General features: G+C 46.4%; 1 protein-coding gene across 2 annotated transcripts in view; it reads right to left on the bottom strand.

The window, feature by feature from the left end:
• FAF1 (Fas associated factor 1) overlaps positions 1 to 18,169 on the bottom strand; it is a 1,413,415-nt gene that overhangs the window by 1,182,837 nt on the left and 212,409 nt on the right. The window lies entirely within an intron of this gene.

The following is an 18,169-nucleotide window of genomic DNA, read 5'->3' as shown; positions in this document are numbered from 1 at the left end:
GTTACCCAGGCCTACGAGGCAATATTATATCCAAGGCCCTCAGAGGTTTCTGTTTCAAACGAACCTCTATTCACCACCTTCCAAAACAGGCTGGGGGTCTTTCAAAGCTGTAGCACGCTCTAACTCTTCCCAGGCTTTATCTTTATATTTTAGCTTGCTATCCCTCAGGGTCCTTTTATACCTTAATCTGGCTTCTTTTACGAGAACCCAATCTCTAGGGTGAGTCTTGGTAGCCAACTTTAAATTTGCCCTTGCATCATAGCAGGCTTTGTCGCACCAGCCACATTTACGTTTATTAGGGTGGTTGTCTACTAAAAAGAGACAGTCTCTGACAGCTGCAAAAACTACTGTTATCGCATCTATGACAGTCGTGGGATTTGGCGCTTCTGTCAGGAGTATTTCCATAAATAGATGTAGGTTATCCCCCACAACCCTTCCCACAACTTTTTGGGGGTCTACTTGCTTCCACCCATGCCGCCTACCCTGTTCCTTTGTCACCACCGTTACTAGGCCTGCCTCGTCCTAGTGAGCGTATATATGGGCATTATGATCACTAAAACACTCCCCTAACACTTTACCCCCAATCACCAAGTCTCTCATAGGAGGGGACACAAAAATATAGTCGATGGTGGATCCAGACCCTCTTCCGACATAAGTTGGAAGTTGGTGAGTGCCTACTGCTTCAATATCATAGAAATTCAAGAGGCCCATCTCCCTGAGTTCCTTTAGTAGATCTCTGCCTCTCGAATGCAGCGGACCCTGCGCTGAATAGACCTCACAGTCACGGATGAAGGGAATAACCCCAGTACTGGACCGGCCCAACTTGTCATTAAAGTCCCCGGAGATGATGGCACGAAATTCCAATCCCACCTTCTCCACTCTATATTTCATAATCTTAAGAATGGAGAACAGGGCCCCAATTTGGCACCACATACCCCACACAGCATTGTAAAAGTTGACCAATAATACATTAAAATGATTGGAGAAGAGCACCCATACCAGCAATATACCTTGATGGTTACAGTTAATTTGGAAAGCACCCACTATCTTAGAGAGGCGAATTAGAGTGACCAGGCCACCTTTCGAGCGACCACCAAGAGACTGTACCGCTGGAATTGCATATATGTCATACCCATCCCACACAGCCAGTCCAGCCGCCAAGTTTCCTGAAGCATGATAACATCATAGTTAGCCACACACCCAACCCATGCTTGATCAGATAACTTAGCGCCATAGCCCGCAATATTCCATGAGATAAGATTACACTGTGGGGGCACCTCTTCTTGTATAGCCAGTGCCTTGGCGCATTGTCAATCAACCCCTTCCAGGGATAGGTTGCTATTTATTCTTCTGCTATATGCCTGCAGGCTGAATTGTCCCAGGGGGAGATTCCTACCAGATCCAGAAGAGACCCCAGTACATAGCTGACAAGTACCCTCATGAGCAGACATGTGCGAGCCTGACAAATCACAAACACTGCAGACAATTTTACAGGTAGGGTACACTGAAAAAGAGGAAAGTGTAAGAAATGCATTTATTTCTAGTAGTTTGTGCCTTCCACTGTAGTCACGGTTACTGCAAGTAATATGACGGATCCGAGGTAGGCTGGCCGGCCGAAAGTACTACAGGCCTAATACTGCCTGTGAGCCAATGCCCCCGACTGCTAGCAATGAGTCACCCTGCGCACCTTACCAGGGCGGCCTGCTCTGCAGCAGCATAAATCTCAGAGGCAAGCCATCTCAGCCGCAGACAGAACCGATCGCGCACACCACAGTTGTGTAGACTCCACATTAACGTGAAGCTAGAGCTGGACAGCCTCTCTCGTGACAGCTAGGAGGCGTCACACATCTAAATGACACAGTAAAGGAATTCAAAAAGAACTATAACTAAAGAAAGTTATACTTTGCATATACTCTCTCATTAACGATCATGGGATTCTGCTAAATTTCATAAAATAATTGGAGCGCATTTTTCTGCAGAGGACACAAACTGGGTATGACTGAAATGTCAAAGTGAAATCATCGAAAGTGCAACATTTCATCAGGAACGTATGAACGTAATATCTATTCAATGTTTTGTCTCTTCTAGATAGGCGGGCTCCACTTAAAAATCCAATAACTCATTTTCATTTTTATACAAATGTAAGACTAAGAAATGGCAAACTTGTTAATTTTACTTATGAGCTGTCAATTTCAAACAAACAGTTGCTAAACTCAGCTGATTTGCGTGACACATTACATGTGGTGCGGAGATGCAGAGGAATTAGTGAAATGAGTCAATATAACACTAGATGCGTGGCACTTGGCACAGCTGCAGGGTTCCTATATGGATCACTCTCCATAGGTCTGTCAAACTGGATTTTCTCCAAGTCATGCCAACGCGCACCAAAGGACCTTTCTCTTGCAGTGCCTGCAACTTCACCTGCAAGCCAACCCCCTGAACACCACACCAAAACAGACTGCCACCTAAATTGCATCCTGCTGAACACCCGCTCCGTCCACCAACACGCAATTAAACTATGGGACCTACTGACCACTCACTCGCCAGACATCACATTCCTCACCGAAACATGGATGAACCCTGCCTCGGAACCAGACATAGCAATAGCTATACCAGACAACTACAAAATCACCAGAAGAGACCGCATCAACAAACCAGGAGGAGGAATCGCCATAGTCCATAAAAACACCATAAGAATCTCCACCAACTCCGACGACATCATCAAATCCGCCGAGCACCTCCACTTCACAATCTACGTTAACGCCAACAACACACTCAGAGGAACACTGGTCTACAGACCCCCCAACCCCCCGGGTAGAGACCACAGTTCTGTGACAATATCACCGACACCATCAGCTCCCAAGCCCTCGCCTCAACAGACTACATCCTCCTAGGCGACCTGAACTTCCACCTGGAAAATAACAACGATACTAACACCACCAACCTTACCGACAACCTTGCCAACCTCAGCCTCAAGCAACTTGTCTCCTCATCGACCCACTCCGCAGGCCACACTCTCGATCCTATCTTCACAACCAGCAAACACATGACCTTCAGCCACACCACCGAACTCTACTGGACAGACCACCGATGCATCCACTTTTTCTACCAAAAACCAGTCACCCACCACCACCACACACAGCCGCCCGATGCAACTGGAGCAGAATATCCTCGCACCAACTGATCTCCACCCTCACCCAGACCCGCCCCCCCCCGGGACCTCAGACCCCAAAACTGCCGCCACCAACCTGCACCACTGGTTAGAAGACTGCGCCAACACCCTTGCACAGCTCAAAAAACACCCTAACACCCCGCACAGAATCAAGGCCAGCTGGTTCACCCCAGATCTACGGGAATCCAAACGACGTTGCCGCCGAACGGAAAAAAACTGGCGCCGTAACTCCACCGCCTCCAATCGCTGCACCTTCAAGGAGGCCTTACGCAGACATCACCAATTGATACGCACCACCAAAAGGACCCACATCAAAAACCGCACCGACACCAACGCCCACAGCACCAAAGAACTCTTCAGCATCATCCAAGATCTAACCACCCCGAAGGCATGCTCCAACAAACCCCCACCATCACAGGAGCTCTGCAACTCACTCGCATCCCACTTCCGTCGAAAGGTAGAAGAAATCCACAACAGCTTCAACTCCAAATCCTACCAGCTAACTACGAGCACAGTCGAACCCCACGCTCCAAGAAACACCCACCTCCTCCACACCTGGACCCCGGTCAACACAGAAGACACCGCGAACACCATGGCCACCATCCACTCTGGATCTCCATCGGACCCCTGTCTACACCACATCTTCAACAAAGCCAACACCATCATCGCCCCCCATCTCTGCCACACCATCAACAGCTCCTTCGAATCAGCCACCTTCCCAGAAAGATGGAAGCACGCAGAAATCAACGCCCTGCTAAAGAAACCTAAGGCAGACCCTGACGACCCCAAGAACTACCGACCGATCTCTCTCCTCCCCTACTCGAAAAAATCGTGAATAATCAACTATCCCGGTTCCTGGAAGACAACAAGGCACTTGACACCTCCCAATACGGATTCCGCAAAAACCACAGCACTGAGACCGGACTCATTGCTGCAACCGACGACATCAGGACCATGCTAGACAAAGGAGAAACAGCAGCACTCATTCTCCTGGACCTCAACCGCAGCTTTCGACACAGTATGCCATCACACTCTCCGCACACGCCTCCACAACACTGGAATCCGCAACAAAGCCCTGGCCTGGATCTCGTCGTTTCTTAAGGACAGAACCCAAAGAGTTCGCCTCCCGCCGTTCCTATCAGAAGCCTCCAATATCACCTGTGGCGTCCCTCAAGGATCTTCACTCAGCCCCACACTTTTCAACGTATACATGGCCACCCTCGGCAACATCGCACGAACAAACCACATCAACATAGTCTCCTACGCCGACGACACTCAGCTCATCATCTCCCTCACAAATGATCCCACCACTGCAAAGGACAACCTCCACAACGGACTCCACACTATAGCCAGATGGATGGAAGCTAGCCACCTAAGGCTAAACAAAGACAAAACAGAATTACTCATCTTCGGCACCAACCCCTCAGCCTGGAACGACTCCTGGTGGCCCACCTCCCTAGGATCCGCACCCTCACCCACCACCCACGCACGCAACCTGGGCGTCATCTTGGATTCCACACTCAGCATGACTCAGCAGGTCAATGCCATCTCCTCTTCCTGCTACTACACCCTCCGCCTGCTCCGCAGAATCTTCAAGTGGATTCCCATCGAAACCAGGAAGACCGTCACCCACGCCTTGGTCAGCAGTCGATTGGATTACGGAAACGCCCTATATGCAGGAATCACAAACAAACTCCAGACTAAACTGCAAAGAATCCAGAACGCATTCGCAGGTCTCATTCTGGACATTCCACGCTGCAACCACATCTCCCCCCATCTCAGAGACCTACATTGGCTACCAGTATCGAAGAGGATCACTTTCAAGATCCTCATCCACGCACACAAGGCCCTCCACAACACGGCAATGAGTCATCTTTTAAAAAGGTGTCATTTACTGTGCTCCAAAATAATGCAGAATCTTTTGTCTCAGCAGCCTGAGCCAAGTTTTACGAGGCCTCCTGCTGTAATACCTTCTTCCTGGCTGCGAGTACCTGCCTTGAAGCTCTTTGGCAGGTACTCACTAGCTGAATAATCCCTAGGAGAGCTGTGAAGTGCATACCTTAAAGTTTAGATGCCTGAGCATACTAATAATCAAACCCACCACTGTAGGAGGCTGTTCTGGATTGCAGTGGGTACCAATGGTACTTACACCTTATAACAGGTCCAGTTATCCCTTATTAGTAGAGTGTAGTAGTGTTCGAGCAGCTTAGGCTGATAGAGGTAGCTATAGCAGAGCAGCCAAGGCTGAACTAGGAGACATGCAAAGCTAATGCAATACTACTTATATCATATAGGTACTATATCATAAGAAAGACAAAACTCATAGTTACTAAAAATAAAGGTACTTTATTTTAGTGACAATATGCCAAAAATATCTCAGAGGATATACTCACTTAGGAGGTAAGTAACAAACAAAATATACACAACTAACCCAATCAGGTAAGTAAAACAGCCAGAAAGTAGTGTAGACACTGTAAAACACAATAGTATGCAATAGGCCTAGGGGCAATACAAACCATATATTAATTAAGTGGAATGCGAACCACAAATGCATCCCTAGGCAAGTGTAGTGTGTAGGGGGTCGCTGGGAGAGTGAGAAAACACCAAGGGTGTAAAGGAGACCCAATACCCCAGGAAAGCGGGAGTAATGTACTACTATATAAAACACACTAAAGTCATGATAAGGGATTTTGCAAGGACCACAACAGATTGCAAAGCACTGAAGACGGATTCCTGGACCTGAAGACCTGCAAAGGAAGGGGACCAAGTCCAAGAGTCGCTAAAGTGTCCAGGGGGGCAGGAGCCCACTAAAACCCCGGATGAAGGTGCAAAATGGCTGCCTCTGGGATGTCGCCACTTGGGAGAGGAGGCAGAGGGGGCCCTCAGCAATGTACATAGCCCACTGAAAGGAAGGAAGCACCCGCAGAAGTCCTTGAACACGGGTTCAAGAAGACTGAACACAGCGGTCGTCTCAACACTGCAAAGAGAGGTCCCACAACACAGGAGGTCAACTCAGGGAGCTGAGCATCGCAGGACGGAGTGCTGGGGTCCTAGGCTCGGCTGTGCATGCAGGATTTCTTGGAAATGTGCACAGAAGCCCTTGTAGCTGCAGATCACACGTGCTGCACAGGATTACTGTCTGGGGAGGGGAGGCAAGGACTTACCTCCTCCAAATTCAGAAAGTTGGACCACTGGACAGTCTGGGTCACTTGGGTCCACCACCTGTGTTCCAGGGGCCACGCTCGTCAGGATTCGAGGGGACCCAGAGTACCGGTGACGCTGAAGTTTGGTGCCTGCTGGAGCAGGGGGAAGATTCCGTCGACCCATGGGAGATTTCTTCGTGGCTTCCAGTGCAGGGTGAAGGCAGGCAGCCCCCAAAGCATGCAACACCAGGAAACAGGCGAGAAAGCTGGCAGGATTAGGCGCTACAATGTCGCTGGTAGTCTTCTGGCTACTTTGTTGCAGTTTTGCAGGCGTCCTGGAGGAGTCAGCGGTCGATCCTTGGCAGAAGTCGAAGAGAGAAGTGCAGAGGAGTTCTGCTGGATTCTTGCAAGTCGTAATCTGAAGAGAAGCCCACTGGAGAGACCCTAAATATCCCTCAGAGGAGGATTGGCTACCTAGTCAGGTATGCACCTACCAGGAGGGGTCTCTGACATCACCTGCTGGCACTGGCCACTCAGAGGCCTCCAGACTGCCCCCACACCTCTGAAAACAAGAAGGCAGAGGTCTGAGACACACTGGAGGAGGTCTGGGCACCACCCCTGGGGTGGTGATGGACTGGGGAGTGGTCACTCCCCTTTCCTTGGTCCAGTTTCGCGCCAGAGCAGGGACTGGGGGGTTCCCTAAACCGGTGTAGACTGGCTTATGCAAGGAGGGCACCATCTGTGCCCTTCAAAGCATTTCCAGAGGCCGGGAGAGGCTACCCCTCCCCAGCCTTTAACACCTATTTGCAAAGGGAGAGGGTGGAACACCCTGCTCTCTGAGGAAATGCTTTGTTCTGCCTTCCTGGGACTGGGCTGCCCAGACCCCAGGAGGGCAGAACCCTGTCTATGGGGTGGCAGCAACGGTAGCTGCAGAGAAAACCCCAGAGAGCTGTATTGGCAGTACTGGGGATCCATAGTGGAGCCCCCAGTATGCATGGAATTGGCTCCCAAATACCAGATTTGGAATGGGGGGGGACAATTCCATGATCTTAGACATGTTACATGGCCATATTCGGAGTTACCATTGTGAAGCTACATATAGGCATTGACCTATATGTAGTGCACATGTGTAATGGTGTCCCCGCACTCACAAACTCGCAAAACTATGTGGGGGCACTTTTGCTAGTGCAAGGGTGCCCTCACACTTATTAACTTTGCACTTGACCTTCAGCAAGTGAAGGTTAGACATATAGATGACTTACAAGTTACTTAAGTGCAGTGAAAATGGCTGTGAAATAAAGTGTGCATTATTTCACGCAGGCTGCAGTGGCAGTCCTGTGTGAGGGTTTGTCTTAGCTCCCTATGAGTGGCAAAAGAAATGCTGCAGCCCATATGGATCTCCTGGAACCCCAATGCCCTGGGTACCTTGGTACCATATCCTAGGAACTTATAAGGGGGGTCCAGTATGCCAATTGGAATTGGTAAACTAGCCTATAGTGACAAATCTAAAGGCAGAGAGAGCATGAGCACTAAGGTTCTGATTAGCAGAGCCTCAGTGACACAGTTGGGCACTACACAGGCATACACATTTAGGCCACACACTATGAGCACTGGGGTCCTGGCTAGCAGGATCCCAGTGAGACAGGCAAAAACATACTGAAATACATGTAAAATTGGGGGTAACATGCCAAGAAAGATGGTACTTTCCTACAACCACCCCTCTACTTTTCCTGTAATTCCTGATCTTAAAAGTTGAATAAGTAGTGAACTGAGTGACTTGGTAATCTGTCCAAAGCCATTCAGAAGCCCATCATGGTCCCACTTCTTGTCTAAACAGTAGCTGAATTAGTCAGGGTTCATATTTAACAGTTTCCTCAAAACTCTACATGGATCGATCCCTACCCACTTAATCTGAATGCCATAAGAACTAACTGGGGCAAAATTCGGGATCCATGCATTCTGGGGCTTGTGGTCCAAGCTGCCCCTATGGCCAACAAAACAAAGCACAAGCCCATCTCCTATGGGCTCAATTAGCATACTCAAACGATTATATTAAAAAAATTCTGAAAGATCCATCGTTTTTCGGCAGTACATTACACCTCTATTCCTACCACAGATCTTCCACAAAAAATTGGAAACATTTGAAAAAAATATACTCTTACTCATCATTTTTATCATTAAGTGTATCTTAATGTAGACACTGTAACTTTTACCCTACAAGTAAGAAATGTACATGATGTCTTCAATGAAGACAAAAAGTACATGCAGCTGGGAATCTTTGTCAACAAGACACTTGCACTCCCTTTTTTGCACTCCCTTTTTTGTGATGGTGATGTCCCCCGCATTCTGCTCCATACCCTGCAACAGTCTGTATTTAACAGCAGCATTGAACTACCAGACGGCAGGGCTTACTATTAGGCTCCCCAGCTACAGGCAGTGAATGTATGGAGTCACACACCCAGGGACCACCCAGCAACATGGCTAGAGTGATACCTGATGGAAGAGAAATATCATACACTACATTTACAGTAGACCTTGAAGGTCCCTTCTGGTGGGACTGACAAAGGCCTTCTCTTGAGGTCTGGGACAAAGCCACGACCCATGTAGGTTGGAGGGGTAAATTATTTTGGGAGATACTCCTTTGTGTGGGTGTCAGATACAAGAGCTGCAGAAGTTGGTGGGATGAGATCCTAGGACATCACAGAGATCTCAATTCTTTGGAGACTTAGCTGGGGGAGAGGGAATGAAATCCTTCCAAGACATACAGGAGAAATACGAACTACATGCTTCTCAACTTTTTAAACACCTTCATGTACAAGATGCCCTGCGAACAAAGGGTGCTGTATGGGAAGAACTGAAAAACGGAAGCCCCAGAGAAAGCAGGATACTCTTGGAAGGGATGGCTTCTAAGGCTACATTGCATACAGACCACATACTGAAACAATGGACCAGACAACCTCCGCCCCCAAAGAACTAATTGGGAAGCCAATATGGGACCAATGGATAACAGACTGGGAAGCAGCCCTGAGCACTCCAGGGAAGTGGCGATTAAAACAAGTGTGAGACTTATAACAAATGAAGATCCGGAAAAAGGTCTGCTATCATATGTAACAGTTACTTCAGATGGGTAGGGCATGGACCGTCAATTTGTATGCGATGTGAAGAAGGGATGGTTCCCTTCATCCATATGATATGGGACTGTCCCCTCATAAAACCATACTGCCGGACGGTGACCTCGAAGCTGACTGTGTCCTGGGGGACGAGATTCTTTACACCCTCCCAATTCCTTATGCAGGGAATCCCAAATGATCTAGATCTACCCAGGAAGTAGCTTCTCTTTCCTACGCTGGGTTTTGTTGACAAAGTTAAACATAGCCAGGGATGGGATAGCGCCCTACATCCACCACCGTTCTGAGCAAATGGCTCATTAGCATGACATACTGCATGGAAGCAGAGAGGATGGTCTATAGAGCGAGGGGCTGCCCGCACAAATTCCAAAGAGTATAGAGACCATGGTGAGACTACACTGGCTTATACTGGGAATGCAGAATTTACCCAATCGCCCAGATGAAAAGGGGTTATTCCCTGGAAGAAGGGGAATCCTGTGAAATACCAGGAACACAGTCTGAGGCCACATAGAAGAGGGGAGGATAAAGGGGGTACTCCATTACTAGGGCTGCATTACTCTGGAATTATTGACTGGGGCTACATGGTACTTCACCCACGAATTCACAGGTATATATATATTTAATGAATACTGACTGTAAAAGGCAAATTGGTGAGTTTCTGTTTTGTTAAAAAAAAAAAAAAAAAAAAACAGTTTAAAGTATAAACAGGTATTCAATCATATTGGTATTACACATTGCAGGAGCTGGATGGCGCTTGGTATCGATACAGTACTCGAACACATTGCAAAAGCTCTTGAAAAATATGTCGAGCCCATGGATAGCCCCGTCGCGCTTTTCGTTGCCTGAATTTAGGTAGTGAAATGCGCGACCGGTGCTTTTGCACCCGACACACAACAACATTGCCGGTCAATGTTGTGATGAGTTTTCTGCTGGGCCAGCGGGTGGAAACGCTGTTTTCGCCCTCTGGCCCAGTGGAAAACTCCTAATAGGGCGGTCAGCATACCGCCAGCACTGGCGGCATGCTGGCTGCAGCGGCTTCCGTAAGGAGGGCCTGAATCCCTACCACAGTTAGATGGTACCACTGTTCCACTTAATCTCAATACCAGGCTAAGACCACACCAGGAACCTACCACCTTTATATTAGACTTATTCAATTTAGCTTTGACATAATTTATTGCCAAATCTGAGAATTACTTTTTTTAAATGCAAAGAAAAAGTTACTTTGATGGGGGCAGACTTCAACGCAGACTTTGCTAACCTGTACAAGGATAACCTTGAATCTTTCACAACCCCTGCCCCATCTAACCAATTCAAAGACCATACTGTAGTATGAAAAGAGTATTGACAATATTGCCCTCATCTGGTAAGGGACTCTGCAGACTCTAATCTTTTTCCAGTGATGGCTCAACCAAAACTACAATGCCCTAACTTTTACTATGACCAGTGCCAAAATGGTATTTGTTTTCCTAAATGTTACTGTCAAGATATATTGTAACACTCTATACACTACCCTGTACCACAAGCTGACAAATAAATACTTTGTTAGAATACTTTAGTTTCCATCCACTCTCATTGAGGAACTCACATTCCTACAGTCAACTCCTGAGGATCTGATGCCACTACAATCACAAGACGGACTTCAAGGAATCAGAAATTGTGTCGGACAAACTCATATCTCACCTTCTCATCTCAAGGACACCCCAAACGCTTGGTCAGACACTCATTAAAACGAGAGTGGAACTGTCCGAGGGACACTCTGCTTACACAAGAAAATAAAAATCTAACATTCAACAGGTTAGTTTGGGTTACAACCTTTTGCCCATGTCTAATTTTGTCTCTAAATGTATCAAGAAACATTTGAAGGTGTTGGCAGCAGGGGAACTTGCTTGGAACTTCTGATGTTTTCCTACAAAAGGGGAAACAAAACTTACAAGATCACCTGGTTAGAGCAGTCATCACGCCAGACAAAACACCTGGTACCCTCAGTGAACAAAGTTGAATGGCACCAATAATTGGTCATTTTACATGTAGCCAATGCAGCATGTGCTCCTTCTGTATAGAGTCCAAAACATTAACACATGCTGATACCACTATAGTGGAGAATCTTCTCTAACTGCAACACTAGCAATGTCATTTATGCTATAACCTGCCCCTGCAGCAAACTGTACAATTGACAAACTCCACAAAAAATTAAGATCCGCATATGCCAACTGAGTAGGATTCTGTTGCACGGACCTCACTGCCCGCTTAGCTGAATACTTTTTTGAACGAGGTCACTATGAGGATGATGTAAGGGGGCAAGTGATCAGTGTGCTCACGACCCCTGAGAAAGGCGGCAGTGTCTTAACTACTAGAGAGGAACTATGAAGGATCTTAACAACGGACCCTATGAAAACTTGGCTGAACCAACAAAAGGATCGGACTAATCTGATATAAAGCATTTTTGGGAGTAAAAATAGCTCCCCAAGCACTCAGGAGATTGTGATGGACTTCTTTCTGTTTTTTTCTAATTACCTGGACTCCTTATTATTAGGACTACTGTCTTAAGTATGTCCCTGTGGAATAGGTCAGTGTTTACAATTTCTAAGATTATTGTGAGTTTCAGTTACATAGGTGTAGGAAAGTACCATCTTGCCTGGCATATTACCCCCATTGTTCACTGTATGTATGTTGTTTTAGCCCTTGTGTCACTGGGATCGCTCATAGTATGTGCTCTGTATGTGTTCCCTGTGTGGTGCCTAACTGTATCACTGAGGCTCTGCTAACCAGAACCTCAGTGTTTATACTCTCTCTGCTTTCTAAATTTGTCACTGCAGGCTAGTGACTAAATTTACCAATTCTCATTGGCACATTGGTACACCCATATAATTCCCTTGTATATGGTACTTAGGTACCCAGGGTATTGGGGTTCCAGGAGATCCCTATGGGCTGCAGCATTTCTTTTGCCACCCATAGGGAGCTCAGGCAATTCTTACACAGGCCTGCCACTGCAGCCTGAGTGAAATAACGTCCACGTTATTTCACAGCCATTTTTCACTGCACATAAGTAACTTATAAGTCATCTATATGTCTAACCCTCACTTGGTGCAGGTTGGGTGCCAAGTTACTTAGTGTGTGGGCACCCTGGCACTAGCCAAGGTGCCCCCACATTGTTCAGGGAAATTTCCCCGGACTTTGTGAGTGTGGGGACACCATTACACGCGTGCACTATACATATGTCACTACCTATGTATAGCTTCACAAGGGTAACTCAGAACATGGCCATGTAACATGTCTAAGATCATGGAATTGTACAATTCCATGATCCCCCCGGGTCTAGCACAGAACCCGGGTACTGCCAAACTGCCTTTCCGGGGTTTCCACTGCAGCTGCTGCTGCCAACCCCTCAGACAGTATTCCGCCCTCCTGGGGTCTGGGCAGCCCTGGCCCAGGAAGGCAGAACAAAGGATTTCCTCTGAGAGAGGGTGTTACACCCTCTCCCTTTGGAAATATGTGTGAAGGGCTGGGGAGGAGTAGCCTCCCCCAGCCTCTGGAAATGCTTTGATGGGCACAGATGGTGCCCATCTCTGCATAAGCCAGTCTACACCGGTTCAGGGATCCCCCAGCCCTGCTTTGGCGCGAAACTGGACAAAGGGAAAGGGGAGTGACCACTCCCCTGACCAGTACCTCACAGGGGAGGTGCCCAGAGCTCCTCCAGTGTGTCCCAGACCTCTGCCATCTTGGATTCAGAGGTGTTGGGGGGCACACTGAACTGCTCTGAGTGGCCAGTGCCAGCAGGTGACGTCAGAGACCCCCTCTGATAGGCTCTTACCTTTCTTGGTAGCCAATCCTCCTTTCTTGGTAGCCAAACCTCCTTTTCTGGCTATTTAGGGTCTCTCCTCTGGGGTATTCTTCAGATAACGAATGCAAGAGCTCACCAGAGTTCCTCTGCACTTCCCTCTTTGACTTCTGCCAAGGATCGACCGCTGACTGCTCCAGGACGCCTGCAAAACTGCAACAAAGTAGCAAGACGACTACCAGCAACATTGTAGCACCTAATCCTGCTGGCTTTCTCAACTGTTTCCTGGTGGTGCATGCTCTGGGGGTCACCTGCCTTCACCCTGCACTGGAAGCCAAGAAGAAATCTCCTGTGGGTCGACGGAATCTTCCCCCTGCTAACGCAGGCACCAAAAGACTGCATCACCGGTCCTCTGGGTCCCCTCTCATCCTGACGAGCGTGGTCCCTGGAGATAAGTCCTTGCCTCTCCACGCTAGACTGCAAACCTGTGTACTGCGTGATTTGCAGCTGCTCCGGCGTCTGTGCACTCCTCCAAGGATTCCTTTGTGCGCAGCCTAGCCTGGGTCCCCAGCACTCCATCCTGCAGTGCTCAACCCTCTGAGTTGGACTCCGACGTCGTGGGACCCTCCTTTGTGACTCTGAGCCAGCTCCGGTTCACAAATCTAAGTGCCTACTCCGGTACTTCTGCGGGTGCTGCCTGCTTCTGTGGGGGCTCTCTGAGTTGCTGAGCGCCCCCTCTCTCTCCTCCTCCAAGGGGCGACATCCTGGTCCTTCCTGGTCCCCAGCAGCACCCAAAAACCTCTACCGCGACCCTTGCAGCTAGCAAGGCTTGTTTGCGGTATTTCTGTGTGGGACATATTCCATCCAAAGGAGAAGTTCTTGCAGAATGCCCCTATCACGACTATTGTGTCCTTTTGGGGTAGTAGGTGTACTTTACTCCTACTTTTCAGGGTCTTGGGGTGGGGTATCTTGGACACCCTGACTGTTTTCTTACAGTCCCAGCGACCCTCTACAAGCTCCCATAGGTCTGGGGTCCATTTGTGATTCACATTCCACTTTTGGAGTATATGGTTTGTGTTGCCCCTAGACCTATGTTCACCTATTGCAATTCTACACTGTTTGCATTACTTTTCTTACTCTTACTTACCTGTTTTGGGTTTGTGTACATATAACTTGTGTATATTACTTACCTTCTTACTGAGGGTACTCACTGAGATACTTGTGGCATATTGTCATAAAAATAAAGTACCTTTATTTTTAGTAACTCTGTGTATTGTGTTTTCTTATGATATTGTGCTATAGGATATAAGTGGTATAGTAGGAGCTTTGCATGTCTCCGAGTTCAGCCTAAGCTTTGCCATAGCTACCTTCTATCAGCCTAAGCTGCTAGAAACACCTCTATTCTACTAATAAGGGATAATTGGATCTGGCACAGGGTGTAAGTACCACAAGGTACCCACTTATAAGCCAGGCCAGTCTCCTACAATAGGCTACAGCAAACCATTTATGATGATGTTCAAATAGGCTTCTAAATGTTTCTACAGACTGTTGTCTTCTATGTTTTCATGGTTTGTTCTTGTTCTACAGATCACCATAGGATGCTGTTGTTCAAGTATGTCTATTATGACATATGTATATAGGAAATGTTACTTACCCAGTAGACATATGTTCGTGGCATGTAGTGCTTTAGATTCACATGCTTTGCATAAGTCCATCATTTAGTGTTAGGCTCAGAGTGTTACAAGTTTTTTTTTTTTTTTTTTTTTTCGAAGAAGGTTTTCGAGTCACGGGATCGAGCGACTCCTCCTCTCAGTAATACTGCGCATGAGCATTGAGTCTTTTGTTAGATTTTTTTCCCCGCAGGAGGGTGAAGTAAAGAGTGTACAAGTGTATACTTACATATATAGTAAAGAAATGAGATGTCCATGCAATGTATATACATATTTCCAATCTATAGTACTACAACCGCCACAGGCTTCCAGGGAGGAGGGAGTGCGCATGTGAACCTACATGCACTACATACCACGAACAGATGTCTACTGGGTAAGTAACATTTTCTGTTTGATGGCATGTGTAGCTGTAGACACACATACTTTGCATGGATTGTAAAGCATCCACTCCCAAAATAAGCAGTGGCTAGCCTGTAGGAGTTGGAGTAGTTTGAAATAGCATGCTAAGCACTGCCTGTCCAAAGTTAGCTTGTTGGCGAGATAACACATCCACACAGTAGTGTTTAGTAAATGTTTGTGGTGTAGACCATGTGGCTGCTTGACATAAGTCTGCTATTGGTATATTCCCTAAGAATGTCACTGAAGTTTCTTTTTTCCTAGTGGAATGTGCTTTAGGAGTTATTGGTAACGGTCTTTTAGCTTTAAGATAGCAAGTCTGAATACATTTTACTATCCATCTGGCTAATCCATGTTTTGCAATAGGATTACCTTTGTAATGTTGTTGAAAAGCCACAAAGAGTTGCTTGGATTTTCTGAAATGTTTTGTTCTGTCTATTTAGTACATGAGAGCTATTTTAATATCAACGGTGTGAAGAGCTCTTTGAGTAACTGAATCTGGCTGTGGAAAGAAGACTGACAATTACACTGACTGGTTGATATGAAAAGGTGAAACCACTTTTGGCAGGAATTTTGAATTTGTCCCAATAACTATCTTGTTTTTGTGAATTTGAAAGAAAGGTTCTTCTAAAGTGAATGCTTGACTTTCACCAACTCTTCCTAGAGAAGTGATTGCTACTAAAAAGCCAATCTTCCATAATAAAAAATGAAGAGGGCAAGAATGCTTGGGTGCAAATGGTGGCACCGTAAGTCTTGTGAGTACAATGTTAAGATTCCACACGGGGGCTGGTGCAGCTCTAGGTGGAATAACCCTTTTTATACCCTCCATAAAAGCCTTTATTCCAGGAATCCTAAACAGGAAAGTATGTTTTCTGTTTTGGAGGTAAGCAGCTATTGCTGTTAAATGTATCCTAATAGAGGAGTATGCAATGTTTGCTTTTTGTAAGTGTAGCAAATAGCAAACAATATCCTATATTGAAGCTTTAAGTGGCTCAATGTTTTCAGGCTGACAGTAATAGACAAAACGCTTCCGTTTAGCCTCATAACACTGTCTAGTAGTGGGTTTGTGTGCTTCCTTTTGAATAGCCATACATTCAGATGGCAGTTGTAAGTAACCAAAATCTATGAATACAGGAGCCAAATCGCCAGGTTGAGTATGCTGAGATTTGGATGTCTGATTTGACCTCTGTTTTGAGTCAAAAGATCTGGTCTGTTTGATAGTTTGTGATGTGGTACTACAGACAGATCCAACAGTGTTGTGTACCAATGTTGATGTGCCCATGTGGAAGCTATGAGTATCATGGTGAGCAAAGCCTGTTTCATCCTTTTGATCAGAAATTGAACTTGTGTGAGAGGTGGAAAAGCATAAACAAATATCCCTGACCAATTGATCCATATGGCATTACCCTTGGATTGAGGGTGTGGGTACCTGGATGCGAAGTTTAGGCATTTTGCGTTTTCTCTTGTGGTGAAAAGGTTTATGTCTGGGGTTCCCCAGATTTAGAAGTATTGTTGAATGTCCTATGGGTGAATCTCCCATTCGTGTACTTGTTGCTGCATCATGTTTAACAGGTCCGCTAGTTGATTGTGCATCCCTGGAATATACTCTGCCAGTAATTGAATCTGATTGTGAATTGCCCATTTTCAAATTGTCTATGCTAAAAGGGACAATTGAGATTAGTGTGTGTCCTTGTTCTTGCAGATAATACATTGGGGTCATATTGTCTGTCCTTATTAACACTATCTTGTGTGTGATTTGTGTCTGAAAAGCTTTAAGCGCTAGGAATACTGCTAGTAATTCCAAGTGGTTTATATGATAAGTCTGTTGACTTGAATCCCATTCCCCCTGTATAGTGAGTTTGTGGAGATGAGCTCCCCAACCTATCATTGATGCATCTTTTGGGATTGTCCTCTAGGGTACAGGGTCCTGAAAGGACCGCCCCTTTGTTAGGTTGGTCTAATCCACCATTGCAGAGAGCGGTGAGTCTAGCGATCCAACAACACTAGATCCTGATTGTGACCCTGTGCCTCAGACCATTGTTGAGAAAGACACTGCTGAAGTGGTCTCATGTGCAGTCTTGCATTGGGTACTATTGCTATGCATGAAGCCATCCTTCCAAATAGTTTCAACACTAACTTTACTGTATAAGTGTGGTTGTAGTGTAGTTGATATATGACATGGTGAAATGCTTGAATCCTCAATGGGTCTGGGTATGCTAATCCTGATTGAGTGTTCAGAATTGCTCCCAGATACGGTTGTATTTGTGATGGAAGCAGGAGAGATTTGTGGTAATTGATTGTGAATCCCAGATTGTGTAGGATGTCCACGATATATTGAGTGTGCTGTTGACAAATTTGAATGGTATTGGCCTTTGTGAGCCAGTCATCCAGATATGGGAAAACATGTATGTGTTGTCCTCTGAGGAATGCTGCAACCACTGCTAAGCATTTGGTGAACACCCTTGGTGCTGTTGTTACCCCGAATGGTAGCACCTTAAATTGGTAGTGCTTTCCTGCTATAACAAATCTTAGATACTTTCGATGTGATGGATGTATGGGAATGTGGAAATAAGCATCCTTGAGGTCTAATGATGTCATCTAATCTTGCTTTTGTAGTAGGGGGAATGATGTCTTGTAGAGTGACCATATGAAAGTGTTCTGAAAGGATATATTGATTGAGGGGTCTGAGATCTAAAATTGGTTTGAGAGTACCATCTTTCTTTGGTATGAGGAAGTATAGTAAATATACTCCTGACCCCTGTTGGGGTATAAGTACTATCTCTATGGCTCCTTTGAGTAGTAGAGACTCTACTTCCTGTTTTAATAAAGTGAGATGTTCCTGAGTGAGTCTGTGTGAACGAGGGGAGATGCTTGGTGGAGTA

This window comes from Pleurodeles waltl, chromosome 4_2, assembly GCF_031143425.1.
Source record: "Pleurodeles waltl isolate 20211129_DDA chromosome 4_2, aPleWal1.hap1.20221129, whole genome shotgun sequence".
Taxonomy (NCBI): Eukaryota; Metazoa; Chordata; class Amphibia; order Caudata; family Salamandridae; genus Pleurodeles; species Pleurodeles waltl.
This window is presented reverse-complemented; position numbering and strand designations above follow the sequence as displayed.